Source organism: Quercus suber, unplaced genomic scaffold (assembly GCF_002906115.3).
Source record: "Quercus suber isolate HL8 unplaced genomic scaffold, Cork oak 2.0 scaffold_81, whole genome shotgun sequence".
Lineage (NCBI taxonomy): Eukaryota > Viridiplantae > Streptophyta > Magnoliopsida > Fagales > Fagaceae > Quercus > Quercus suber.
The window spans coordinates 1,251,263-1,269,168 of record NW_027069546.1 but is presented as its reverse complement, the minus strand read 5'-3'; the positions used below and the strand labels follow the sequence as shown (position 1 = coordinate 1,269,168).

General features: G+C 33.1%; 1 pseudogene; it reads left to right on the top strand.

Annotated features, from left to right (window-relative positions):
- The first annotated feature begins 3,933 nt into the window (after window positions 1–3,933).
- On the top strand, window positions 3,934–7,121 carry LOC111983687 (probable leucine-rich repeat receptor-like protein kinase At1g35710; annotated as a pseudogene).
- The last annotated feature ends 10,785 nt before the right edge of the window (window positions 7,122–17,906 follow it).

The following is a 17,906-nucleotide window of genomic DNA, read 5'->3' as shown; positions in this document are numbered from 1 at the left end:
TATGATTAATTTGGGATATCAGTTTGAAGGTACAAAGGACGAAGGACTACGCATCGATTCTTTTATGGCCACAATTTTTGTCGCACCTTGCAAGAATCATGATAGGCTTAAAGTATGTAACATTTCATGAAGAGGAGTGCAAAGCTTCAGATCATTTTGCATGAGACGGATGATAACAAATCCATTTTCTTTTTCTAAAACAAGAACAAAAAGTTTCCCGTGTAGTTTGGACAAAATTGGCCTATGCCCTTTTCGCCCAAATTATGTAGCCTTCTGCCTCTCTTCCCAAACTAATTAGGAAAATGTCCATTTTTTGTAACTCGATTTACTCAAAATCGAGTTTAAAAAAAAAAAAAAAATTCCTGGAGTCCTATAGTGGCATTTTAAGAAGCTTATAGTAACGTTTTAAGGACCTATAGTGACGTTTTGTAACTCGACCTTTGTGAACTCGAGTTATAGGTAATTTTTTTTACTTTTTTTTACCTATAACTCAAGTTCATGGAGATCGAGTTACAAAACGCCACTATAGGTCCTCAAAACGTCACTATAGGCTCTTTAAAAACGCCACTATATGACATAATTCAATTTTGAGCAAATCATATTTTAAAAGGGGGACATTTCCCTAATTAGTTTAGGAAGAGGGGCAGAAGGTTATATAATTTGGGCGAAAAAGGCATTGGCCAATTTTGTCCCGTGTAGTTTGTAGTTGTCCTAGAAAAAAACTCTTATCAAAGAGGAAAAAGAGGAAGGTTCAATCCAGAAGAATGAGCACTTTTGGATGTCTTTGCTTTCCATTTCTTAAGCCTTACATTTCAAAGATGATCATCCAAAAAAATGCCAAAAATATATTTCATATCCTGCTCTTTGGTACTATTTTCAAAATATTACAATGTTTAACAAATTTGGAGAGAACTATAGAGCTTGTAAGAAGTTATCATTTCCTTTGTTTTTTTTATTCAAACTCTATCTCATTCTAAAAAAAATTAAATTAAAAAAATAATTTTGGATGAATAATTTAATTGGATGTATAATAAATTGAAGAAGAGGTGTAAGATGTATTCGAAAAGTGAGTAATTAAAATATTTTTTTAAAAAAAGTTATTTTTATTTTTTGTACTTTAAAATTTACAAAATCGGATGTAAATACTCTCAAATATCAATATGTACATAGTAGGCCATTGGTGCCTTTGGAATTAAGTATATAAATTCCTAAATCCTAATTCAGCAAACCTCCGTAAGTATCTGAGCATATGGTCTACGAAATTGCACTTTCCTATTAAGATTTTTTATTTCATTATATTCTTCTAAAGCGTCCTTTTCTTGAAGTCATGAGTTCCAAATCGTGACTAATACAGTTGTACATATTATGTGTACACTTTGTTTTTTTGATAGAGAAGATTTTACCATATGCACTAGTCATTTCTTTCTTTATAAACAAACGCTAAGAATATTAGCTAGAATTATAACAGTCAACCAACGACGTCGACAGTCAACTAGTCAGATTCTTGGCAACGAGTTCTGAACCAAATTGCAAGCTACGCAGCAAGTCCGCTGGATACGTAGTGGTACAGCCAGAAATTTTTCGCGGGGAGGTGGGGGTGTGGTGGAGTCTTCTAGACTAACAGACAACCAACGACACAGCAGAATGTGGAAATGTTGGCTTTGAATTATTGCATTACGAGGAAGAGAATATTCGAAGTGAAATTTCCACGATGATTTTTAGAAACCTTGCGGCTAGGATTCAATAGCTTACTTCGTGAGATTACTTTGGTAAAAAATTCAAAGTCAAGCAGAAAGAAAAAGTAGCTCACTCATTCAAGTGACGTTCAGTCAACAATATAGTATAAGCATAAATACACTTTTGGTCCGTACATTTTGGAGAAATTATAAGATCCACATAGTGGACAAATGATGTAGTCTACCATTCCACTAAAAAACTGCCACTTGTTTTAAATTGTTAGTTAGAAAAAATTTTTAAACAGAAATTAATTACTGATTCAGCAATTTTAAATAAGTGGAAGTTTTTTAATAGAATGGTAGATAAATGACGTGGTCCACCAGATGACTCTATAATTTCTCCTACATTTTGAGCCATTTCTCGTTTTGGTCCATAAACTAATTTTGCTCCTATGTCAGTCCCTAATTTTCAAAATCATTTTTAAAATAATCCTTACCGTCAACCAGGTCACAGAATAAGCTGAGGTGGCAAACGGAAGTGCCAGGTGGCATGTTAGATCTGATGTGGCTACCACGTCAACATCCATGTCAGCATTTTAATGACAAGTCAGCATTTTAATTAATAAAAAAATAAAAATAATTTTAAAAATATTAAACTGAAAAAATTCAAAATCAAAAACAAAAAAAGAAAAAACTTTTCTTCCCCAGGACATGAACTTCATGCTTCATGTTCTTCCCCAAATCAAACCCAATAAATCAAAGAAATCAAACCCATAAACATCCAATAAATCAAACCCATGGCTTATAATTTCTCTTCTCCACACATAACCTCTCTTCTTTTTGACCCTCACTCTCTCTCTCTAGCTCTCATGCACTTCGACTCTTCTTTCTCTCTCTACCCTTCTATTTCCCTTCTCTCACTCCCGTGACTTGCGATTGTCCTTGGTGGTTTCGTGGTTGTGCTCCGGCGATTCATGGGTCTGATTTTGTGGTTGTGCTCTGGCAGGTCGTGGGTCTGATTTCGTGGGTTTTTGTTGGCTATGATATGGGTTTGAACTTTGTGGTGGTCAGATTCGTGGGTGAGGACATGCTCGATGGTGTCGCTGTCGGTTTGGCCATGGGTTGTGGGTGACTGTGCTTCGATGGCTCTGATCGGTTTATGGGTCTAACTAGTTCGTGGTTCGTGGGTTTTTTTTTCTTTTCTTTTCTTTTTGCCATGGATCGTGGCTGATTTGGTTGATTTGGTTCATGGGTTTTTTTTGGTTGTGGGTTGTTGTTCGTGGGTTTTTTTTTGTTTGGCTATGGTTGGTGGTTGCAGATTGAGAAGTGGTGGAAGAGGAAGGTTGTTGGGTTGTGGATGCTGTGGTTTGTGGTTGTGGCTGGTGGGGCAACGGTGGAGGTGATTCCGTTGAAGCAAGATGACCCAAACAAAACGCCAACACCGATGGAGCTTCGGTTAATCATGGATCCAAACAAAACCAAGATTTAAACTAAAAAAGCTATGGAGATTCGGGCATGGGTCTTTGTTGAATTTTTTGGGTTTTTTTTTTTTTTTTTTTTTTTTCAAAAAAAAACAATTAAAAGCAATTAAAAAATACAAATTTAATTATTTAATTTAATGAGATTTAAGGTTTTGTTATTTTAATTTATTTTATTTTTAAATTTTTTGACATGTATTTTTTATTATTAAAATGCTGATGTGTTATTTTTTAAAAACCAAATAATTTTTTTTATTATTATTTTATTAGCCACATTAGAACTAACATGCCACCTGGCACTTCCGTTTGCCACCTCAGCTTATTTCGTGATCCGGTTGACGGTAGGGACTATTTTAAAAACAATTTTGAAAAATCAAGGACTGACATAGGAGCAAAATTAGTTTATGGACCAAAACGAGAAATGGCCCAAAATTTAGGGACCAAAAGTGTATTTATGCCTATAGTATATATTAATCAACCATTTGTTCTTGCATCATTGCACTCTATCAATCAAAAATACACTCTTAACAAACATGGCTCCCTCTGTTCCCATTTCCATTCTGGTAGTAGCATAAGTTCTTTGTATCTTCATGCATGCCACAACTATGGTTATTGCAGCTGGCTCCATGGCAGCTTCGAAATCATTAGCAGCGGATCTAGAAGCGAAGGCTCTGATGGAGACTAGGTGGTGGAGTGGCACTTCCAACAGTACCTCCTTAAGTCATTGCAAGTGGCGTGGTATTACATGCAGTGAAGGCTGAAGCGTCACAGAGATTAACATGGTTGGGGCCTATCTACATGATGAGATAAGAAAATTGAACTTCTCTTCCTTCCAGAATTTGGTCCATCTCAATCTTTCTGACATGGGGTTTTTGGGGAGCATCCCATATGAGATAGGTACACTCTCGAAGCTCACCTACCTTGATTTATCCCAAAATGCTTTGGAAAGTGAGATGCCTATTTCACTTGCAAACCTCACCCAATTAGTAATATTTAATATATCTTATAATTCAATCAATGGTTCTATCCCTTCTTCTTTGGGTAATTTAACCAATTTGGTCACTTTCTCTCTTGATTCGAACCAAATCAGTGGTTTCATCCCTTCTTCTTTGGGTAATTTAATCAATCTGGTCACTTTGTCTCTTCATTTGAACCAAATTAGTGGTTCCATCCCTTCTTCTTTGGTTAATTTAATAAATTTGGTCACTTTCTCTCTTGATTCGAACCAAATCAGTGATTCCATCCCTTCTTTTTTGGATAATTTAACCAATCTAGTCACTTTATCTCTTGATTCGAACAAAATCAATGGTTCCATCTCTTCTTCTTGGGTAATTTAACCAATCTGGTCACTTTGTCTCTTGATTCAAACCAAATCAGTGGTTTCATCCCTTCTTCTTTGGGTAATTTAATCAATCTGGTCACTTTATCTCTTTATTCGAACCAAATCAGTGATTCCATCCCTTCTTCTTTGGGTAATTTAACCTATTTGGTCACTTTGTCTCTTGGTTCGAACCAAATCAGTGGTTTCATTCCCCAAGAAATAGGCAACATGAATAATTTGAGTGAGTTGCACCTCAATAAGAATGAGCACATCCGTTTGATCCCTTCATCTCTGGGTCATTTAACCAATTTGTACTCTTTGTCTCTTGATTCGAACAAAATCAATGGTTCTATTCCCCTAGAAATAGGTACCATGAAGAATTTGGGTGAATTGTACCTCAACAATAATGACATTTTTGGTCCAATCCCTTCAACTATTGGTAATTTAACTAACTTGGAAACCTTGTCCCTTGGTTGAAACAAAATTAGTGGTTCCATCCCCGTGGAAATAGCTAATTGTTCTTCATTGTACAACTTAACATTGAGCCATAACTACATAACTGGAAGCATTACCTTTGGGAATGGTAACTTTATAAATTATTTGGATCTAAGCCACAATTACCTCAATGGTTTCATTCCTCAAACTATCAGTATTTGGAACTTTTTTTTTTTTTTTGAATACTCTCTCTCTATAAAATTCAAAAAAATAAAAATAAAAAAAAAGTTTTAAAAAATTCAGGAAAAATGAAGGCATTACCCTTTTTTAATACTTTTTATTGTTTTTTTTTTCTTATGTGCGAACTAGCATATACTATGGTAGCGACTGAAAAATGTGATGTATATAGCTTTGGTGCGCTAGTACTAGAAATATTAATGNACTCTCTCTCTCTCTCAGTTGGAATCAAATTAGTGGCTCCATCCTTGAAATTGGTTACCTTAATCTCTTTCAAAATATCGACCTAAGTCATAACAATATCACTGGTGAGATTCCATTTAAACTTGGGGATTCACAGCATTTAGTGGTTTTGGATCTCAGCTACAATAATCTTATCGGAAACATTCCTGATTTTTCAATTTCCATGAAAGAAATAAACTTTTCATACAATTCTTTACAAGGTCAGATCCCAAATTGCTACCTAAATTTTTCACTTTACACATTTATAGGTAACAACGATTTATGTGGTGACTTCAAAGATTTCCCTCCTTGCCATCCATCGTCCCCACACAATAATAGATCAATTGTTTTAGTTCTTGCCTTTTTGCCTGTACTTGTAATTCTTGGGTGTGTTTTCCTCTTTCAAAGCGGGGTCAAGAAAACTAAATCTAATCCAAGGGAAACAAGAATGGGGACTTGTTCTCGGTATGGAATTATGATGGAAAAATTGCATATGAAGACATCATTGAAGCAACAGAGGACTTCGACATTAGGTATTGTATTGGAACAGGTGGTTATGGTAGTGTTTAAAAGCACAGTTGCCCAATGGTAAAATAGTTGCCTTAAAGAAACTTCATCTTTTAGAAGCGAGGACCTTACTTTTGACAAGAGTTTCAAAAATGAGATCAAAATGTTAACAGAAATCCGACATAAAAATATTGTTAAACTTTATGGTTACTGTTTGCATAAAAGATGCATGTTTTTGGTCTATGAGTACATGGAAATGGGAAGTTTGTTTTCTGTCCTAAGCAATGATGTTGAAGTTGTGGAATTGGATTGGATGAAAAGGATGATTGTCATCAAAAGTATAGCACACGCCTTATCTTATATGCATCATGAATGTGTCCAAGTTATTGTTCATCGAGATATAAGCAGTAACAATATTCTATTGAACTCTAAGTTGGAGCTTTTGTCTCTATTTGGCATGGCAAGAATTCTTGATCCGAATTCCTCCAATCAAACTTTACTTGTTGGGACTTATGGTTATATTGCTCCAGGTAAATTTTTCTTCTCAAGCTATACCTTATTTCCCATGTAGGGGTTTCTTGATAATCATGCTACTTAGCTTACTTTATTGTTTGTTATATGAACCAAACCACATATGCATGGTAGCAAATAATCACTTTCACAGTCAAATTTTATATAAAAATCAACCTCTTCTTAAAAATTAAAAAAAAAAAAAAAATATCAAAGCTAGTACTAGAAATATTAATGGGAACACATCCAGGTAAACTATTGACTTCATTATCATCAAAAACACCCCAAAATATGATGTTAAATGAAATTTTAGACCAACGTCTTCCACCTCCAAACCATCTAGTTGCCCAAGATGTTTTAAAATGTGATGTATATAGCTTTGGTGTGCTAGTACTAGAAATATTAATGGGAACACATCCAGGTGAACTATTGACTTCATTATCATCAAAAACACCCCAAAATATGATGTTAAATGAAATTTTAGACCAACGTCTTCCACCTCCAAACCGTCTAGTTGCCCAAGATGTTTTCTTCGTCGCTACAATTGCATTTGCATGCTTACGTGCTAAACCAAAGTTTCGACCAACAATGAAGTGGGTGTCTCAAGAATTTCTTTCTCATAAGAAACCAAAAATGAACCCCTTAAATGCTGTTTCCCTGTGGCAATTGAGGAACCAAGAAATTTATGCGGTTGGAGAGAGTGCATGTTGTTCAATTGAGAACCATATTGTTTGAACTTCTAGGGAAAAAAAATGTTGTGTATTACAATAACAATACCTTAAAAAATTTCGAAGCATTGTATCGTTTTTTTTTTCTTTATGTTTTGTAATCTTTATTTTGCAACATGAAATTTAATTCTTTATCAATCTGAATTTTGCAAATTGAAATATAATATTAGTCTTTAACACTTTTATGAAGACACGCTTCTAGAATCCTCATAAGCAATCGTGGAGGTCTCAAAGGATCCTCCATATGCTCCATGCTTGACTTAAAGAAAAACTTGTAAGTTGTAACTGTGTTATTTCTTGTGTTTTTCAACGGGCAAAAGCATGCTTAAAAAGAGAAAATAGACTAAAATATACAACCAAAGAAGATAAATACTCACCATTTAAACTGATAAAGAAGATGACCTATGGCGACCAAACATCCAGACCTGCTGGATCATCCCCATTATCTACTCACTATAGTGATCTAAAAATCTCAAGACCTCATTCAAAAATAAAAGTTGGACAAGCGGTTATACAGTTTGGTGGATTGTTTAACCACGCTGCAACATACTTATCATAATTTGATTTTAAGTTGGCAGCATCTTTTTTTACCCCTTAATTTCTCTCTTCTTTGGATTTTAAAAAGTAGGCAAAAGTGTACTTTGAGTCAATTTTCATTTTGGTTCCTATTCTTTTTGGGCACCTATTTTAGTCCCAAAATATAAAAAATCATAATCATTTTAGTCTCTATCGTTATCTCACTAACAAAAATTACTTGTCTCAGACAGAGTGTACCATTGTCACTTTAGATGTAGATGTGACCAATAAAATAATAATAAACATTTTTATTAGGTATTTTAAAATGCCATCTCAATGGTTTAATTAAAAAAATAAAAACAAATTTTTTTTAAAATTTTAAATTTATTTTAATTGAAAAAAATATATAAAATGAAAATATAAAATTAATTTTCAGTTTTAAAGATTGAGAAAAACATTTATAGCAACTTTCTCAACTTTTCTTGAACTTTCTTGTTCAAACAAACACATCACAAAAATTAAATATATCAATTTTTAGAACCATGGCAAAGGGCATCTGTTGATTTCAAGTGTTTGATAATGAATAGAATAGGAAAAAAAATTAATAGTTCAATTGTTGTCCATAAACAATGACATTGGGGTCATTTTATTCAAATACTTGGGACAAATTAGACAATGGAAAAATAATAGGCAAAAACACTATTTTGGTCTCTATATTTACCTAATTGTCAATTTAGTCTCTGTTATTTTTAATTTAGAGTTAATTTGATCATTACCGTTAACTCATTAATAGAAAATTCTTACATGGCACAGGATGTGCATAGTTGGCACACTCCAAGTATACGCAGCCTCTAAATTTTTTTTTTAAATATATATATATATATATATTTAACCATTAAAAAATGCCAAGTCAGTATGTAAATTATAAATAAATAAATAAAACAAAAAAATGATTCAAATCCTGTGATTTTCTCGAACAGAGAGTGGGTATTTTCAAGATCTAGCAATTTCAAGGCTTCTCGCTTATGTTCTTTGCTTCGGAAAAAAACCAAGTTTTTCTTGCACGACATCAATCGAAACGTACACAATTCAATTCAAAAAGCAAGCAAAGAGAAGAACCTGAAGATTGCTTGTGCGGTACCAATCGAATATTTTTCTGAAGAAGTCATGGAGTTGGCCGAATGAGAAGAGCAAGCCGTAGTTGAAGTAGGTCGTCAACTTGGTCAAATACGGAAATGTTATCATTTTCACGCAAAGCTCTGTGACAATGGTTTTGAATCTGAGAAAAGAAAAATATGAGAGAATGAGAAAGAAAGAGGGATTCATAGATTGAAGAAATGATTGGATTTTTGACCAATCCTCTTTTTGGAATATGTTTTTTTTTTTTTTTTAAATTCCTTTTTTTGCTAGGTGAATTTTTTATTTTTTGACCTTTGCTTGTGCTTCCCTGGTTTTAGGTTCAATTTTCTTGGAATGGTCAGGGAAGGTGGAAGGGGATTTGGAATATTTAGGCAACTTAGGCCGCTTTGAATTTCTTTTCAAAGTCTTGAATTCAAGTTTCACAAACACAATCAAATTCATCACCGATCTCCACAGGATCTTTTACAAACTGGCCTCAGTTCTACATATACACCCAGATAAAACCAAATTCTTGATGCAGAACTAATACAATTCCATAAGATTCCTCACAATTTACATACAAGTACAATATCTAAACGATTTTTCCAAAGATTATGAATTTTGAAACGCAAGTGTACATGTCCACAATAAAAGAAAGAGCAAGACATAAGCAAGAAGCAACACAGGCACATATCTAGTATTATCTTCATACACAGATGATCTACACAATTACATATCCAGGTATTTACGTGTTTATCATCATCAGTTCATCACCATGATCACACAGAGGATCTATAAAAGTAAATATCCATGTGTGACAGCGAGAGCAAAACAGTTTCACATCAAAATTAAAACCAAATGTATCAGCATGTGATGAGAAATATCTATTACTAACCCATCTGTGTGCGCGTGAGAGAGAGAGAGTGGAAAAAGTTAGAAATGTAATGATGCATTTTACTAGGTCTAGAGCGGAAGGGTGCACGTACATAATATAGTCAAGAGGTACGAGTGAAGAATTAAAAAAAGATCATGCTCTTTGTTTTAGAGTCCAAATTACTTGAGCATGGACATTAATTACTTAATATTTTGATTGAATGCTCTAACGTAATATTTTGGCCTGCTCAATCATGATTCTTAACAAATTCAATAAACAGGGAACCAGAAGTTGTGTTTGATTTGGAACATCAGTTCGAAGGTACGAGGGACCATGTATGTATATAATTGGGACACCAATTCTTTTACGGTCACAACCTTTGCCACACCTTACAAGAATTAATCATGATTTGCTTAAAGTTTGTCACATGGCATGGAAATGGGAGTAAAGTTTCAGCTCATTTTGCATGAGACGGACTTTATAAAACAAAAATTGCAAGAGACGGAAGATATCAAACCCATTTTCCTTTTCTAAAACAACAAGAAAAAGTTTCCCCATGTAGATGTCGTGGGAAAAAAAAAACTTATCAAAGAGGAAGATGAGGAAGGTTCAATCCAGAAAAATGAACACTTTTGGATGTCTTTTCTTTCCATTTCTTAAGCCTTTACATTTCAAAAATGAACGCTGATGTTAGAACATTATCATCCAAAAATATATTTCATATCCCGCTCTTTCGTACTATTCAATTTTTTTTTGCAAAATATTACAATGTTTAACAAATTTGGAGAGAACTATAGAATTCGTAATAAGTTATCTTTCTCTCTGTCTTTTTTTATTTTTATTTTTAATTCAAACACTCTCACTTCAAAAAAAAAAAAATTTGGATGAATATTTTAATTGGATGCATAAACAATTGAAGAAGATGTTTAAGGTGTATTTGAAAAGTGAGTAGTTAAAATATAAAAAAGTTATTTTTCTTTTGCACTTTAAAATTTACAAAATTGGATGTAAATACTCTCAAATATATATATATATATATATATGGCCATTGGTGCCTTCGGAATAAAGTATATAAACTCCTGAATCCTAATACAGCAAAACTCCCCAAGTTATTAAGTATATGGTCTATGAAATTGCATTTTTTTTAATGGGGAAATTGCATTTTTCTTTTAAGCTTTTTATTTTATAATATTCTTCTGAAGTTTCCCTTTCTTAAAGTCATGAGTTTCTTTATTATCAAACAGTACTAAGAATAGTTTTTGATAAACCAGTACTAAGAATAGTTACAACAGTCAACCAACGATGTCGACAGTCAACTCGTCGGATTCTTGGCAACGAGTCCTGAACCAAATTGCAAGCTACGCAGCAAGTCCGCTAGATAACAGACAACCAACAACAACGAAATGTGGAAATGTTGGCTTCAATTACTGCATTACGTGGAAGATAAGATTCGAAGTGAAATTTCCACGATTATTTGTAGAAATCATTCAAAGTCATTAGTCAAGAAGAAAGAAAAAGTAGTTGCACTCATTTAAGTGACGTTTTCAGTCATCAATATATATAGTATATAACAATCAACCATTTGTTCTTGCATTATTGCACTCTATCAATCAATCATACACTCTAAAAAACATGGCTCCCTCTGTCCCCATTTCCATTCTGATAGTAGCATTGGTTCTTTGTATCTTCATGCATGCCCGCTGGCGGCTTTACATGTTACTCAGGGTGGTTACATGACCTGATTTTTTTTTATTTTATAATACTTTAAAATTTTTGAATTTTAAATTAATATGAATTGTTGACCGTCCTAGAAAAAAAAACTTGACCACTGTAAATAAAAATTTGAGTCCATTAAAAATAAAATTTGATCTCTCCAAAATTTTGGTCCGTTGGAGGTTGAACCAAAGAATTTCAAAAAATGCAATTTTTACAACATTTTCAAAATAGTTTCACAAATAAATTTTAAGTAGTAAGTTGCTACTGACTATTATTAGTAGACAAAAAAGTGATTTTTGTAGTATGTTCAAATTAAAACTAGTAAAAACTGCTCATTTAGGACCTATTATAAAAGTGTTGTGAAAATGTTGCGAATGTAACACTTCTCAAAAAGTGTTTTTTTTTTTTTTTTTTTGTACTTAAAAATTTACAAAACCAGATGTAAATACCCTTAAATATTAATGTGTATGGTAGGCCATTGGCGCCTTTGGAATAAACGATGTAAACTCCCAAGAGCATTTGCATCAATGCTTGCATAATAGAAAAAGTACTACATTTTAGCCAATTAATCCCAAAATTCACCCACATTAGGTCATGCAAAGTTGTGTAAAATACATGGTTGCTACAATAATCGTATAAATTTACATTAGCACTGTTCATTTGGCATTTAGTATTTTATTCTTTTTTTTTTTATGTATCTTGAGTATAAAGAAAAAGAGTAAACGGTAGTTATTGTGTAAAGAAAGAAAAACAATTAAAAAAATCAAAAAATTTTGATATTTTAATGAAATGTAACTTAAATTTGATAATATGATGTGTGGTGTTTTGAAAAATAAGTGTAAAATAGGAAAATTTGGTTCTAATGCTAAAATAGTTAATAATTTTTGCACCAGCTCAGCTCCCTGAGTAACTGAGTATATGGTCTATGAAATTGCATTTTCCATTTAAGCTTTTTTTTTATTTTTTATAATTCTGAGCCTTTAATTTCTTATCGTTTTATAATTTTTATTACCAAACACTAAGAATACTGATTGAACTACTAAGGTTCGTCGCAACTGCGTCTGCGTCCTAGTTAAGTCCTAACTCAAATTGCAAGCTACGCTGCAAGTCCTCTAGATAGAATCTTGACTAAAAAATCAAACTAACGACAGTGGAATGTGGAAATGTTGGCTTCAATTGCATTACGAGGAAGATTCGAAGATCAATTGATTTCCACGATGATATAATTATATCGAGGAAATTACAGGAAGGTTCCAAAATGACAATAGTANTTTCGGCAACAGTAAAACCTTGAATTTCGGCAACACTGTTTGCCAAAATTCATCTTGCATTTACTTTCCTATGCCTGCCCGGATGTGTGAGTGTGAGAAGTGCATAATGAGTGAGTGCCAAAAAAAAAAAAGTAATTGTGGCAATGGTATTGCCAAAAATGGTAGGGAAAAAAAAAGTGAATGCCAAAATCTGGGGAAGAATTAAAGAAAAATATAATGTGCTACGTACACATATTTTTACAATATTCATAATAAATCACAGGTAACTAGTTATTATTAGTTCAAATTTAAATTTAACATTGAGATTACTATTTTAATCTAATAATAACAATAAGTAACAACCTGATACTTATAATTTGTTGTAAAAATGTTGTAAAAATTATGTGCACTTATCATTTCTTAAAAAAAAAAAAAAAGTGTAATGGATTTGCCGAAAATGGAAAAAAATAAATAAAAACTTTTTTTCCCAATTGTGGCAATGGTATTGCCGAAATTGTGGGGAAAAAAAAAATTCCCCACAATTTTGGCAATACCATTACCACAATTGAAAAAAAAAAGAAAAAAAAAAAAACTTTTTTCCCAATTGTGGCAATGGCATTGCCAAAATTGTGGGGAAATTTTCCCCACAATTTCGGCAATGTTGCCACAATTGGGAAAAAAGTTTTTTTTTTTTTATTTTCAATTAAGTGCACACAATTTTTACAACATTTTTACAACAAATTCTAAGTATCAGGTTGTTACTTATTGTTATTGTTAGATTAAAATAATAATCTCAATGTTAAATTTAAATTTGAACTAATAATAAATAATTACCTGTGATTTATTGTGAAAATATGGTAAAATATTGTGTACGTAGCACATTATATTTTCTTTAATTCTTCCCAGATTTTGGCATTCACTTTTTTTTTTTTGCCCTACCATTTTCGCAATACCATTGCCACATTACCTTTTTTTGTTTTGGGCACTCACTCATTATTGCACTTCTCATACTCACACATCCAAGCAGGCATAGGAAATTGGGCAGATGAATTTCAACAACAGTGTGCCGAAATTCAAGGTTTACTGTTGCCGAAATTTAGATTTTCTCTTTCCTCCTTTTCCTCATTCTCTCTCCTACTTTTTGTTGAATTTCGGCAACAATGTTCCCGAAATTCAATCTCTCTCCTCATTCCCCTAAATAACTTGGAACAATACCTATAACTCAAATATGTTTTAAATTTAGCAATATTTAGCCAAAAGACTCAAATAAAGTATGTAAACTTCTGAATCCTGAGTCTTTTGGCTAAATATTGCTAATTCTGAAACATATTTGCATTATAGGTACTATTACAAGTTATTTGAGGATTTGACGAGAGAGACTGGTAGGAGAGAGAATGAGGGAAAAGGTGGAGAGAGAAAAATGGTGAATTACGGCAACACTGTTGCCGTAATTCGCTACCCAAATATCTCCCCGGGCACTGTGAGACGAAGTGCTCTGAGTGGTGCCCCAAACAAACTAAAAAAAAATTGTCCCTATTGTGGCAATACCATTGCCGAAAATGGGAGTGGAAAAAAAGAAAGTGAATACCGAAATCTGGGAGGAATTTAAAAAAAATATATAATATGCTACGTACACAATATTTTTACAATATTTTCACAACAAATCACAGGTAACTGGTTATTATTAATTCAAATTTAAATTTAACATTGAGATTACTATTTTAATCTAACAATAACAATAAGTAACAACCTAATACTTAGAATTTGTTGTAAAAATTGTGTGCACTTCATTTCTAAAAAAACAAAAAAAAAACAAAAAAAAAAATCTCAATTGTGGCAATGCTATTGCCAAAATACCATTGCCACAATTGAAAAAAAAAAATTCCCAATTGTGGCAATGGTATTGCTGAAATTGTGGGAAAAAAAATTTCCCCACAATTTCGGCAATGCCATTGCCACAATTGGGAAAAAAAAAAGTTTTTATTTTATTTTTTCCCAATTATGTCAATGGCATTGCCAAAAGTGTGGGGAAATTTTTTTTTTTCCCACAATTTCGGCAATACCATTGCCACAATTGGAAAAAAAAGTTTTTATATTTTTTCCCAATTGTGGCAATGGCATTGCCAAAATTGTGGGGAATTTATTTTCCCCACAATTTCGGCAATACCATTGCCACAATTGAGAATTTTTTTTTTTGTTTTTTTTGAAATGAAGTGCACACAATTTTTACAATATTTTTACAATAAATTCTAAATGTCAGGTTGTTACTTATTGTTATTGTTGGATTAAAATAGTAATCTTAATATTAAATTTAAATTTGAATTAATAATAATCAGTTACCTATGATTTGTTGTGAAAATATTGTAAAAATATTGTTTACGTAGCACATTATAATTTTTTTTAAATTCCTCCCAGATTTCGGTATTCACTTTTTTTTTTCCACTCCCATTTTCGGCAATGGTATTGCCACAATATAGACAAATTTTTTTTTAGTTTGTTTGGGGCACCACTCAGAGCACTTCGTCTCACAGTGCCCGGGCAAATATTTGGGTAGCGAATTACAGCAACAGTGTTGCCGTAATTCACCATTTTTCTCTTTCCACCTTTTCCCTCATTCTCTCTCCTACTTTTCTTGGAATTTCGGCAAGACTGTTGCCGAAATTCAATCTCTCTCCTCAAATCCCCAAATAACTTGTAACAGTACCTATAACGCAAATATGTTTCAGAATTAGCAATATTTAGCCAAAAGACTCTCTGAATCCTAATACAGCAAAAGCACTCCCCAAGTTATTAAGTATATGGTCTATGAAATTGCATTTTTTTTAATGGGGAAATTGCATTTTTCGTTTAAGCTTTTTATTTTATAATATTCTGCTAAAGTTCCCTTTCTTAAATTCATGAGTTTCTTATAAAAATACAGTTGTGTATATTATGTGTACATTTTTTTTTTTTTATAGATAAGAATTTACTATGTGCATTAGTCATTTCTTTCTTTATTATCAAACAGTACTAAGAATAGTTACAACATTCAACCAACGCTGTCGACAGTCAACTCGTCAGATTCTTGGCAACGAGTCCTGAACCAAATTGCAAGCTACGCAGCAAGTCCGCTAGATACATCTAGTCTTCTAAACTAATGGCATGTTTGGATGTTTAAAAAAGGAGGGAGAGTAGAGTAGAGGGAGGGAGAGTAATGCAATTACCTTGTTTGGAATTTTTTTAAAGAATGAGGGGGAGGGGTTTGGAGGAGTTTGGAGGGGTTTGGATTCCCTCTAACCCCCCAATTTTAATTCTCCCAAATTGGAGAGATTTGGAGGGGGAGTAAAGTACATAAACTATTGACTAAGTAAATTACCTAATTTATCCTTATTATATTAACAAAATTACATAAGGGGAAGGGCTAATTACTCCCTTCCCCCTTACTAATTTTAAAAACATCCAAATAAGGTGGAGGTGAATCATTCTCCTCTACTCTCCTCCCCACTACTCCCCTTCCCTCTACTCCCCTCTACTCTCCCCCCTCTCTAAACTTCCAAACAAGCCATAACAGACAACCAACGACAGCGGAATGTGGAAATGTTGGCTTCAATTACTGCATTATGTGGAAGATAAGATTCGAAGTGAAATTTCCACGATATTTCCCCACAATTTCGGCAATGCCATTGCCACAATTGGGAAAAAAAAAAGTTTTTATTTTATTTTTTCCCAATTATGTCAATGGCATTGCCAAAAGTGTGGGGAAATTTTTTTTTTTCCCACAATTTCGGCAATACCATTGCCACAATTGGAAAAAAAAGTTTTTATATTTTTTCCCAATTGTGGCAATGGCATTGCCAAAATTGTGGGGAATTTATTTTCCCCACAATTTCGGCAATACCATTGCCACAATTGAGAATTTTTTTTTTTGTTTTTTTTGAAATGAAGTGCACACAATTTTTACAATATTTTTACAATAAATTCTAAATGTCAGGTTGTTACTTATTGTTATTGTTGGATTAAAATAGTAATCTTAATATTAAATTTAAATTTGAATTAATAATAATCAGTTACCTATGATTTGTTGTGAAAATATTGTAAAAATATTGTTTACGTAGCACATTATAATTTTTTTTAAATTCCTCCCAGATTTCGGTATTCACTTTTTTTTTTCCACTCCCATTTTCGGCAATGGTATTGCCACAATATAGACAAATTTTTTTTTAGTTTGTTTGGGGCACCACTCAGAGCACTTCGTCTCACAGTGCCCGGGCAAATATTTGGGTAGCGAATTACAGCAACAGTGTTGCCGTAATTCACCATTTTTCTCTTTCCACCTTTTCCCTCATTCTCTCTCCTACTTTTCTTGGAATTTCGGCAAGACTGTTGCCGAAATTCAATCTCTCTCCTCAAATCCCCAAATAACTTGTAACAGTACCTATAACGCAAATATGTTTCAGAATTAGCAATATTTAGCCAAAAGACTCTCTGAATCCTAATACAGCAAAAGCACTCCCCAAGTTATTAAGTATATGGTCTATGAAATTGCATTTTTTTTAATGGGGAAATTGCATTTTTCGTTTAAGCTTTTTATTTTATAATATTCTGCTAAAGTTCCCTTTCTTAAATTCATGAGTTTCTTATAAAAATACAGTTGTGTATATTATGTGTACATTTTTTTTTTTTTATAGATAAGAATTTACTATGTGCATTAGTCATTTCTTTCTTTATTATCAAACAGTACTAAGAATAGTTACAACATTCAACCAACGCTGTCGACAGTCAACTCGTCAGATTCTTGGCAACGAGTCCTGAACCAAATTGCAAGCTACGCAGCAAGTCCGCTAGATACATCTAGTCTTCTAAACTAATGGCATGTTTGGATGTTTAAAAAAGGAGGGAGAGTAGAGTAGAGGGAGGGAGAGTAATGCAATTACCTTGTTTGGAATTTTTTTAAAGAATGAGGGGGAGGGGTTTGGAGGAGTTTGGAGGGGTTTGGATTCCCTCTAACCCCCCAATTTTAATTCTCCCAAATTGGAGAGATTTGGAGGGGGAGTAAAGTACATAAACTATTGACTAAGTAAATTACCTAATTTATCCTTATTATATTAACAAAATTACATAAGGGGAAGGGCTAATTACTCCCTTCCCCCTTACTAATTTTAAAAACATCCAAATAAGGTGGAGGTGAATCATTCTCCTCTACTCTCCTCCCCACTACTCCCCTTCCCTCTACTCCCCTCTACTCTCCCCCCTCTCTAAACTTCCAAACAAGCCATAACAGACAACCAACGACAGCGGAATGTGGAAATGTTGGCTTCAATTACTGCATTATGTGGAA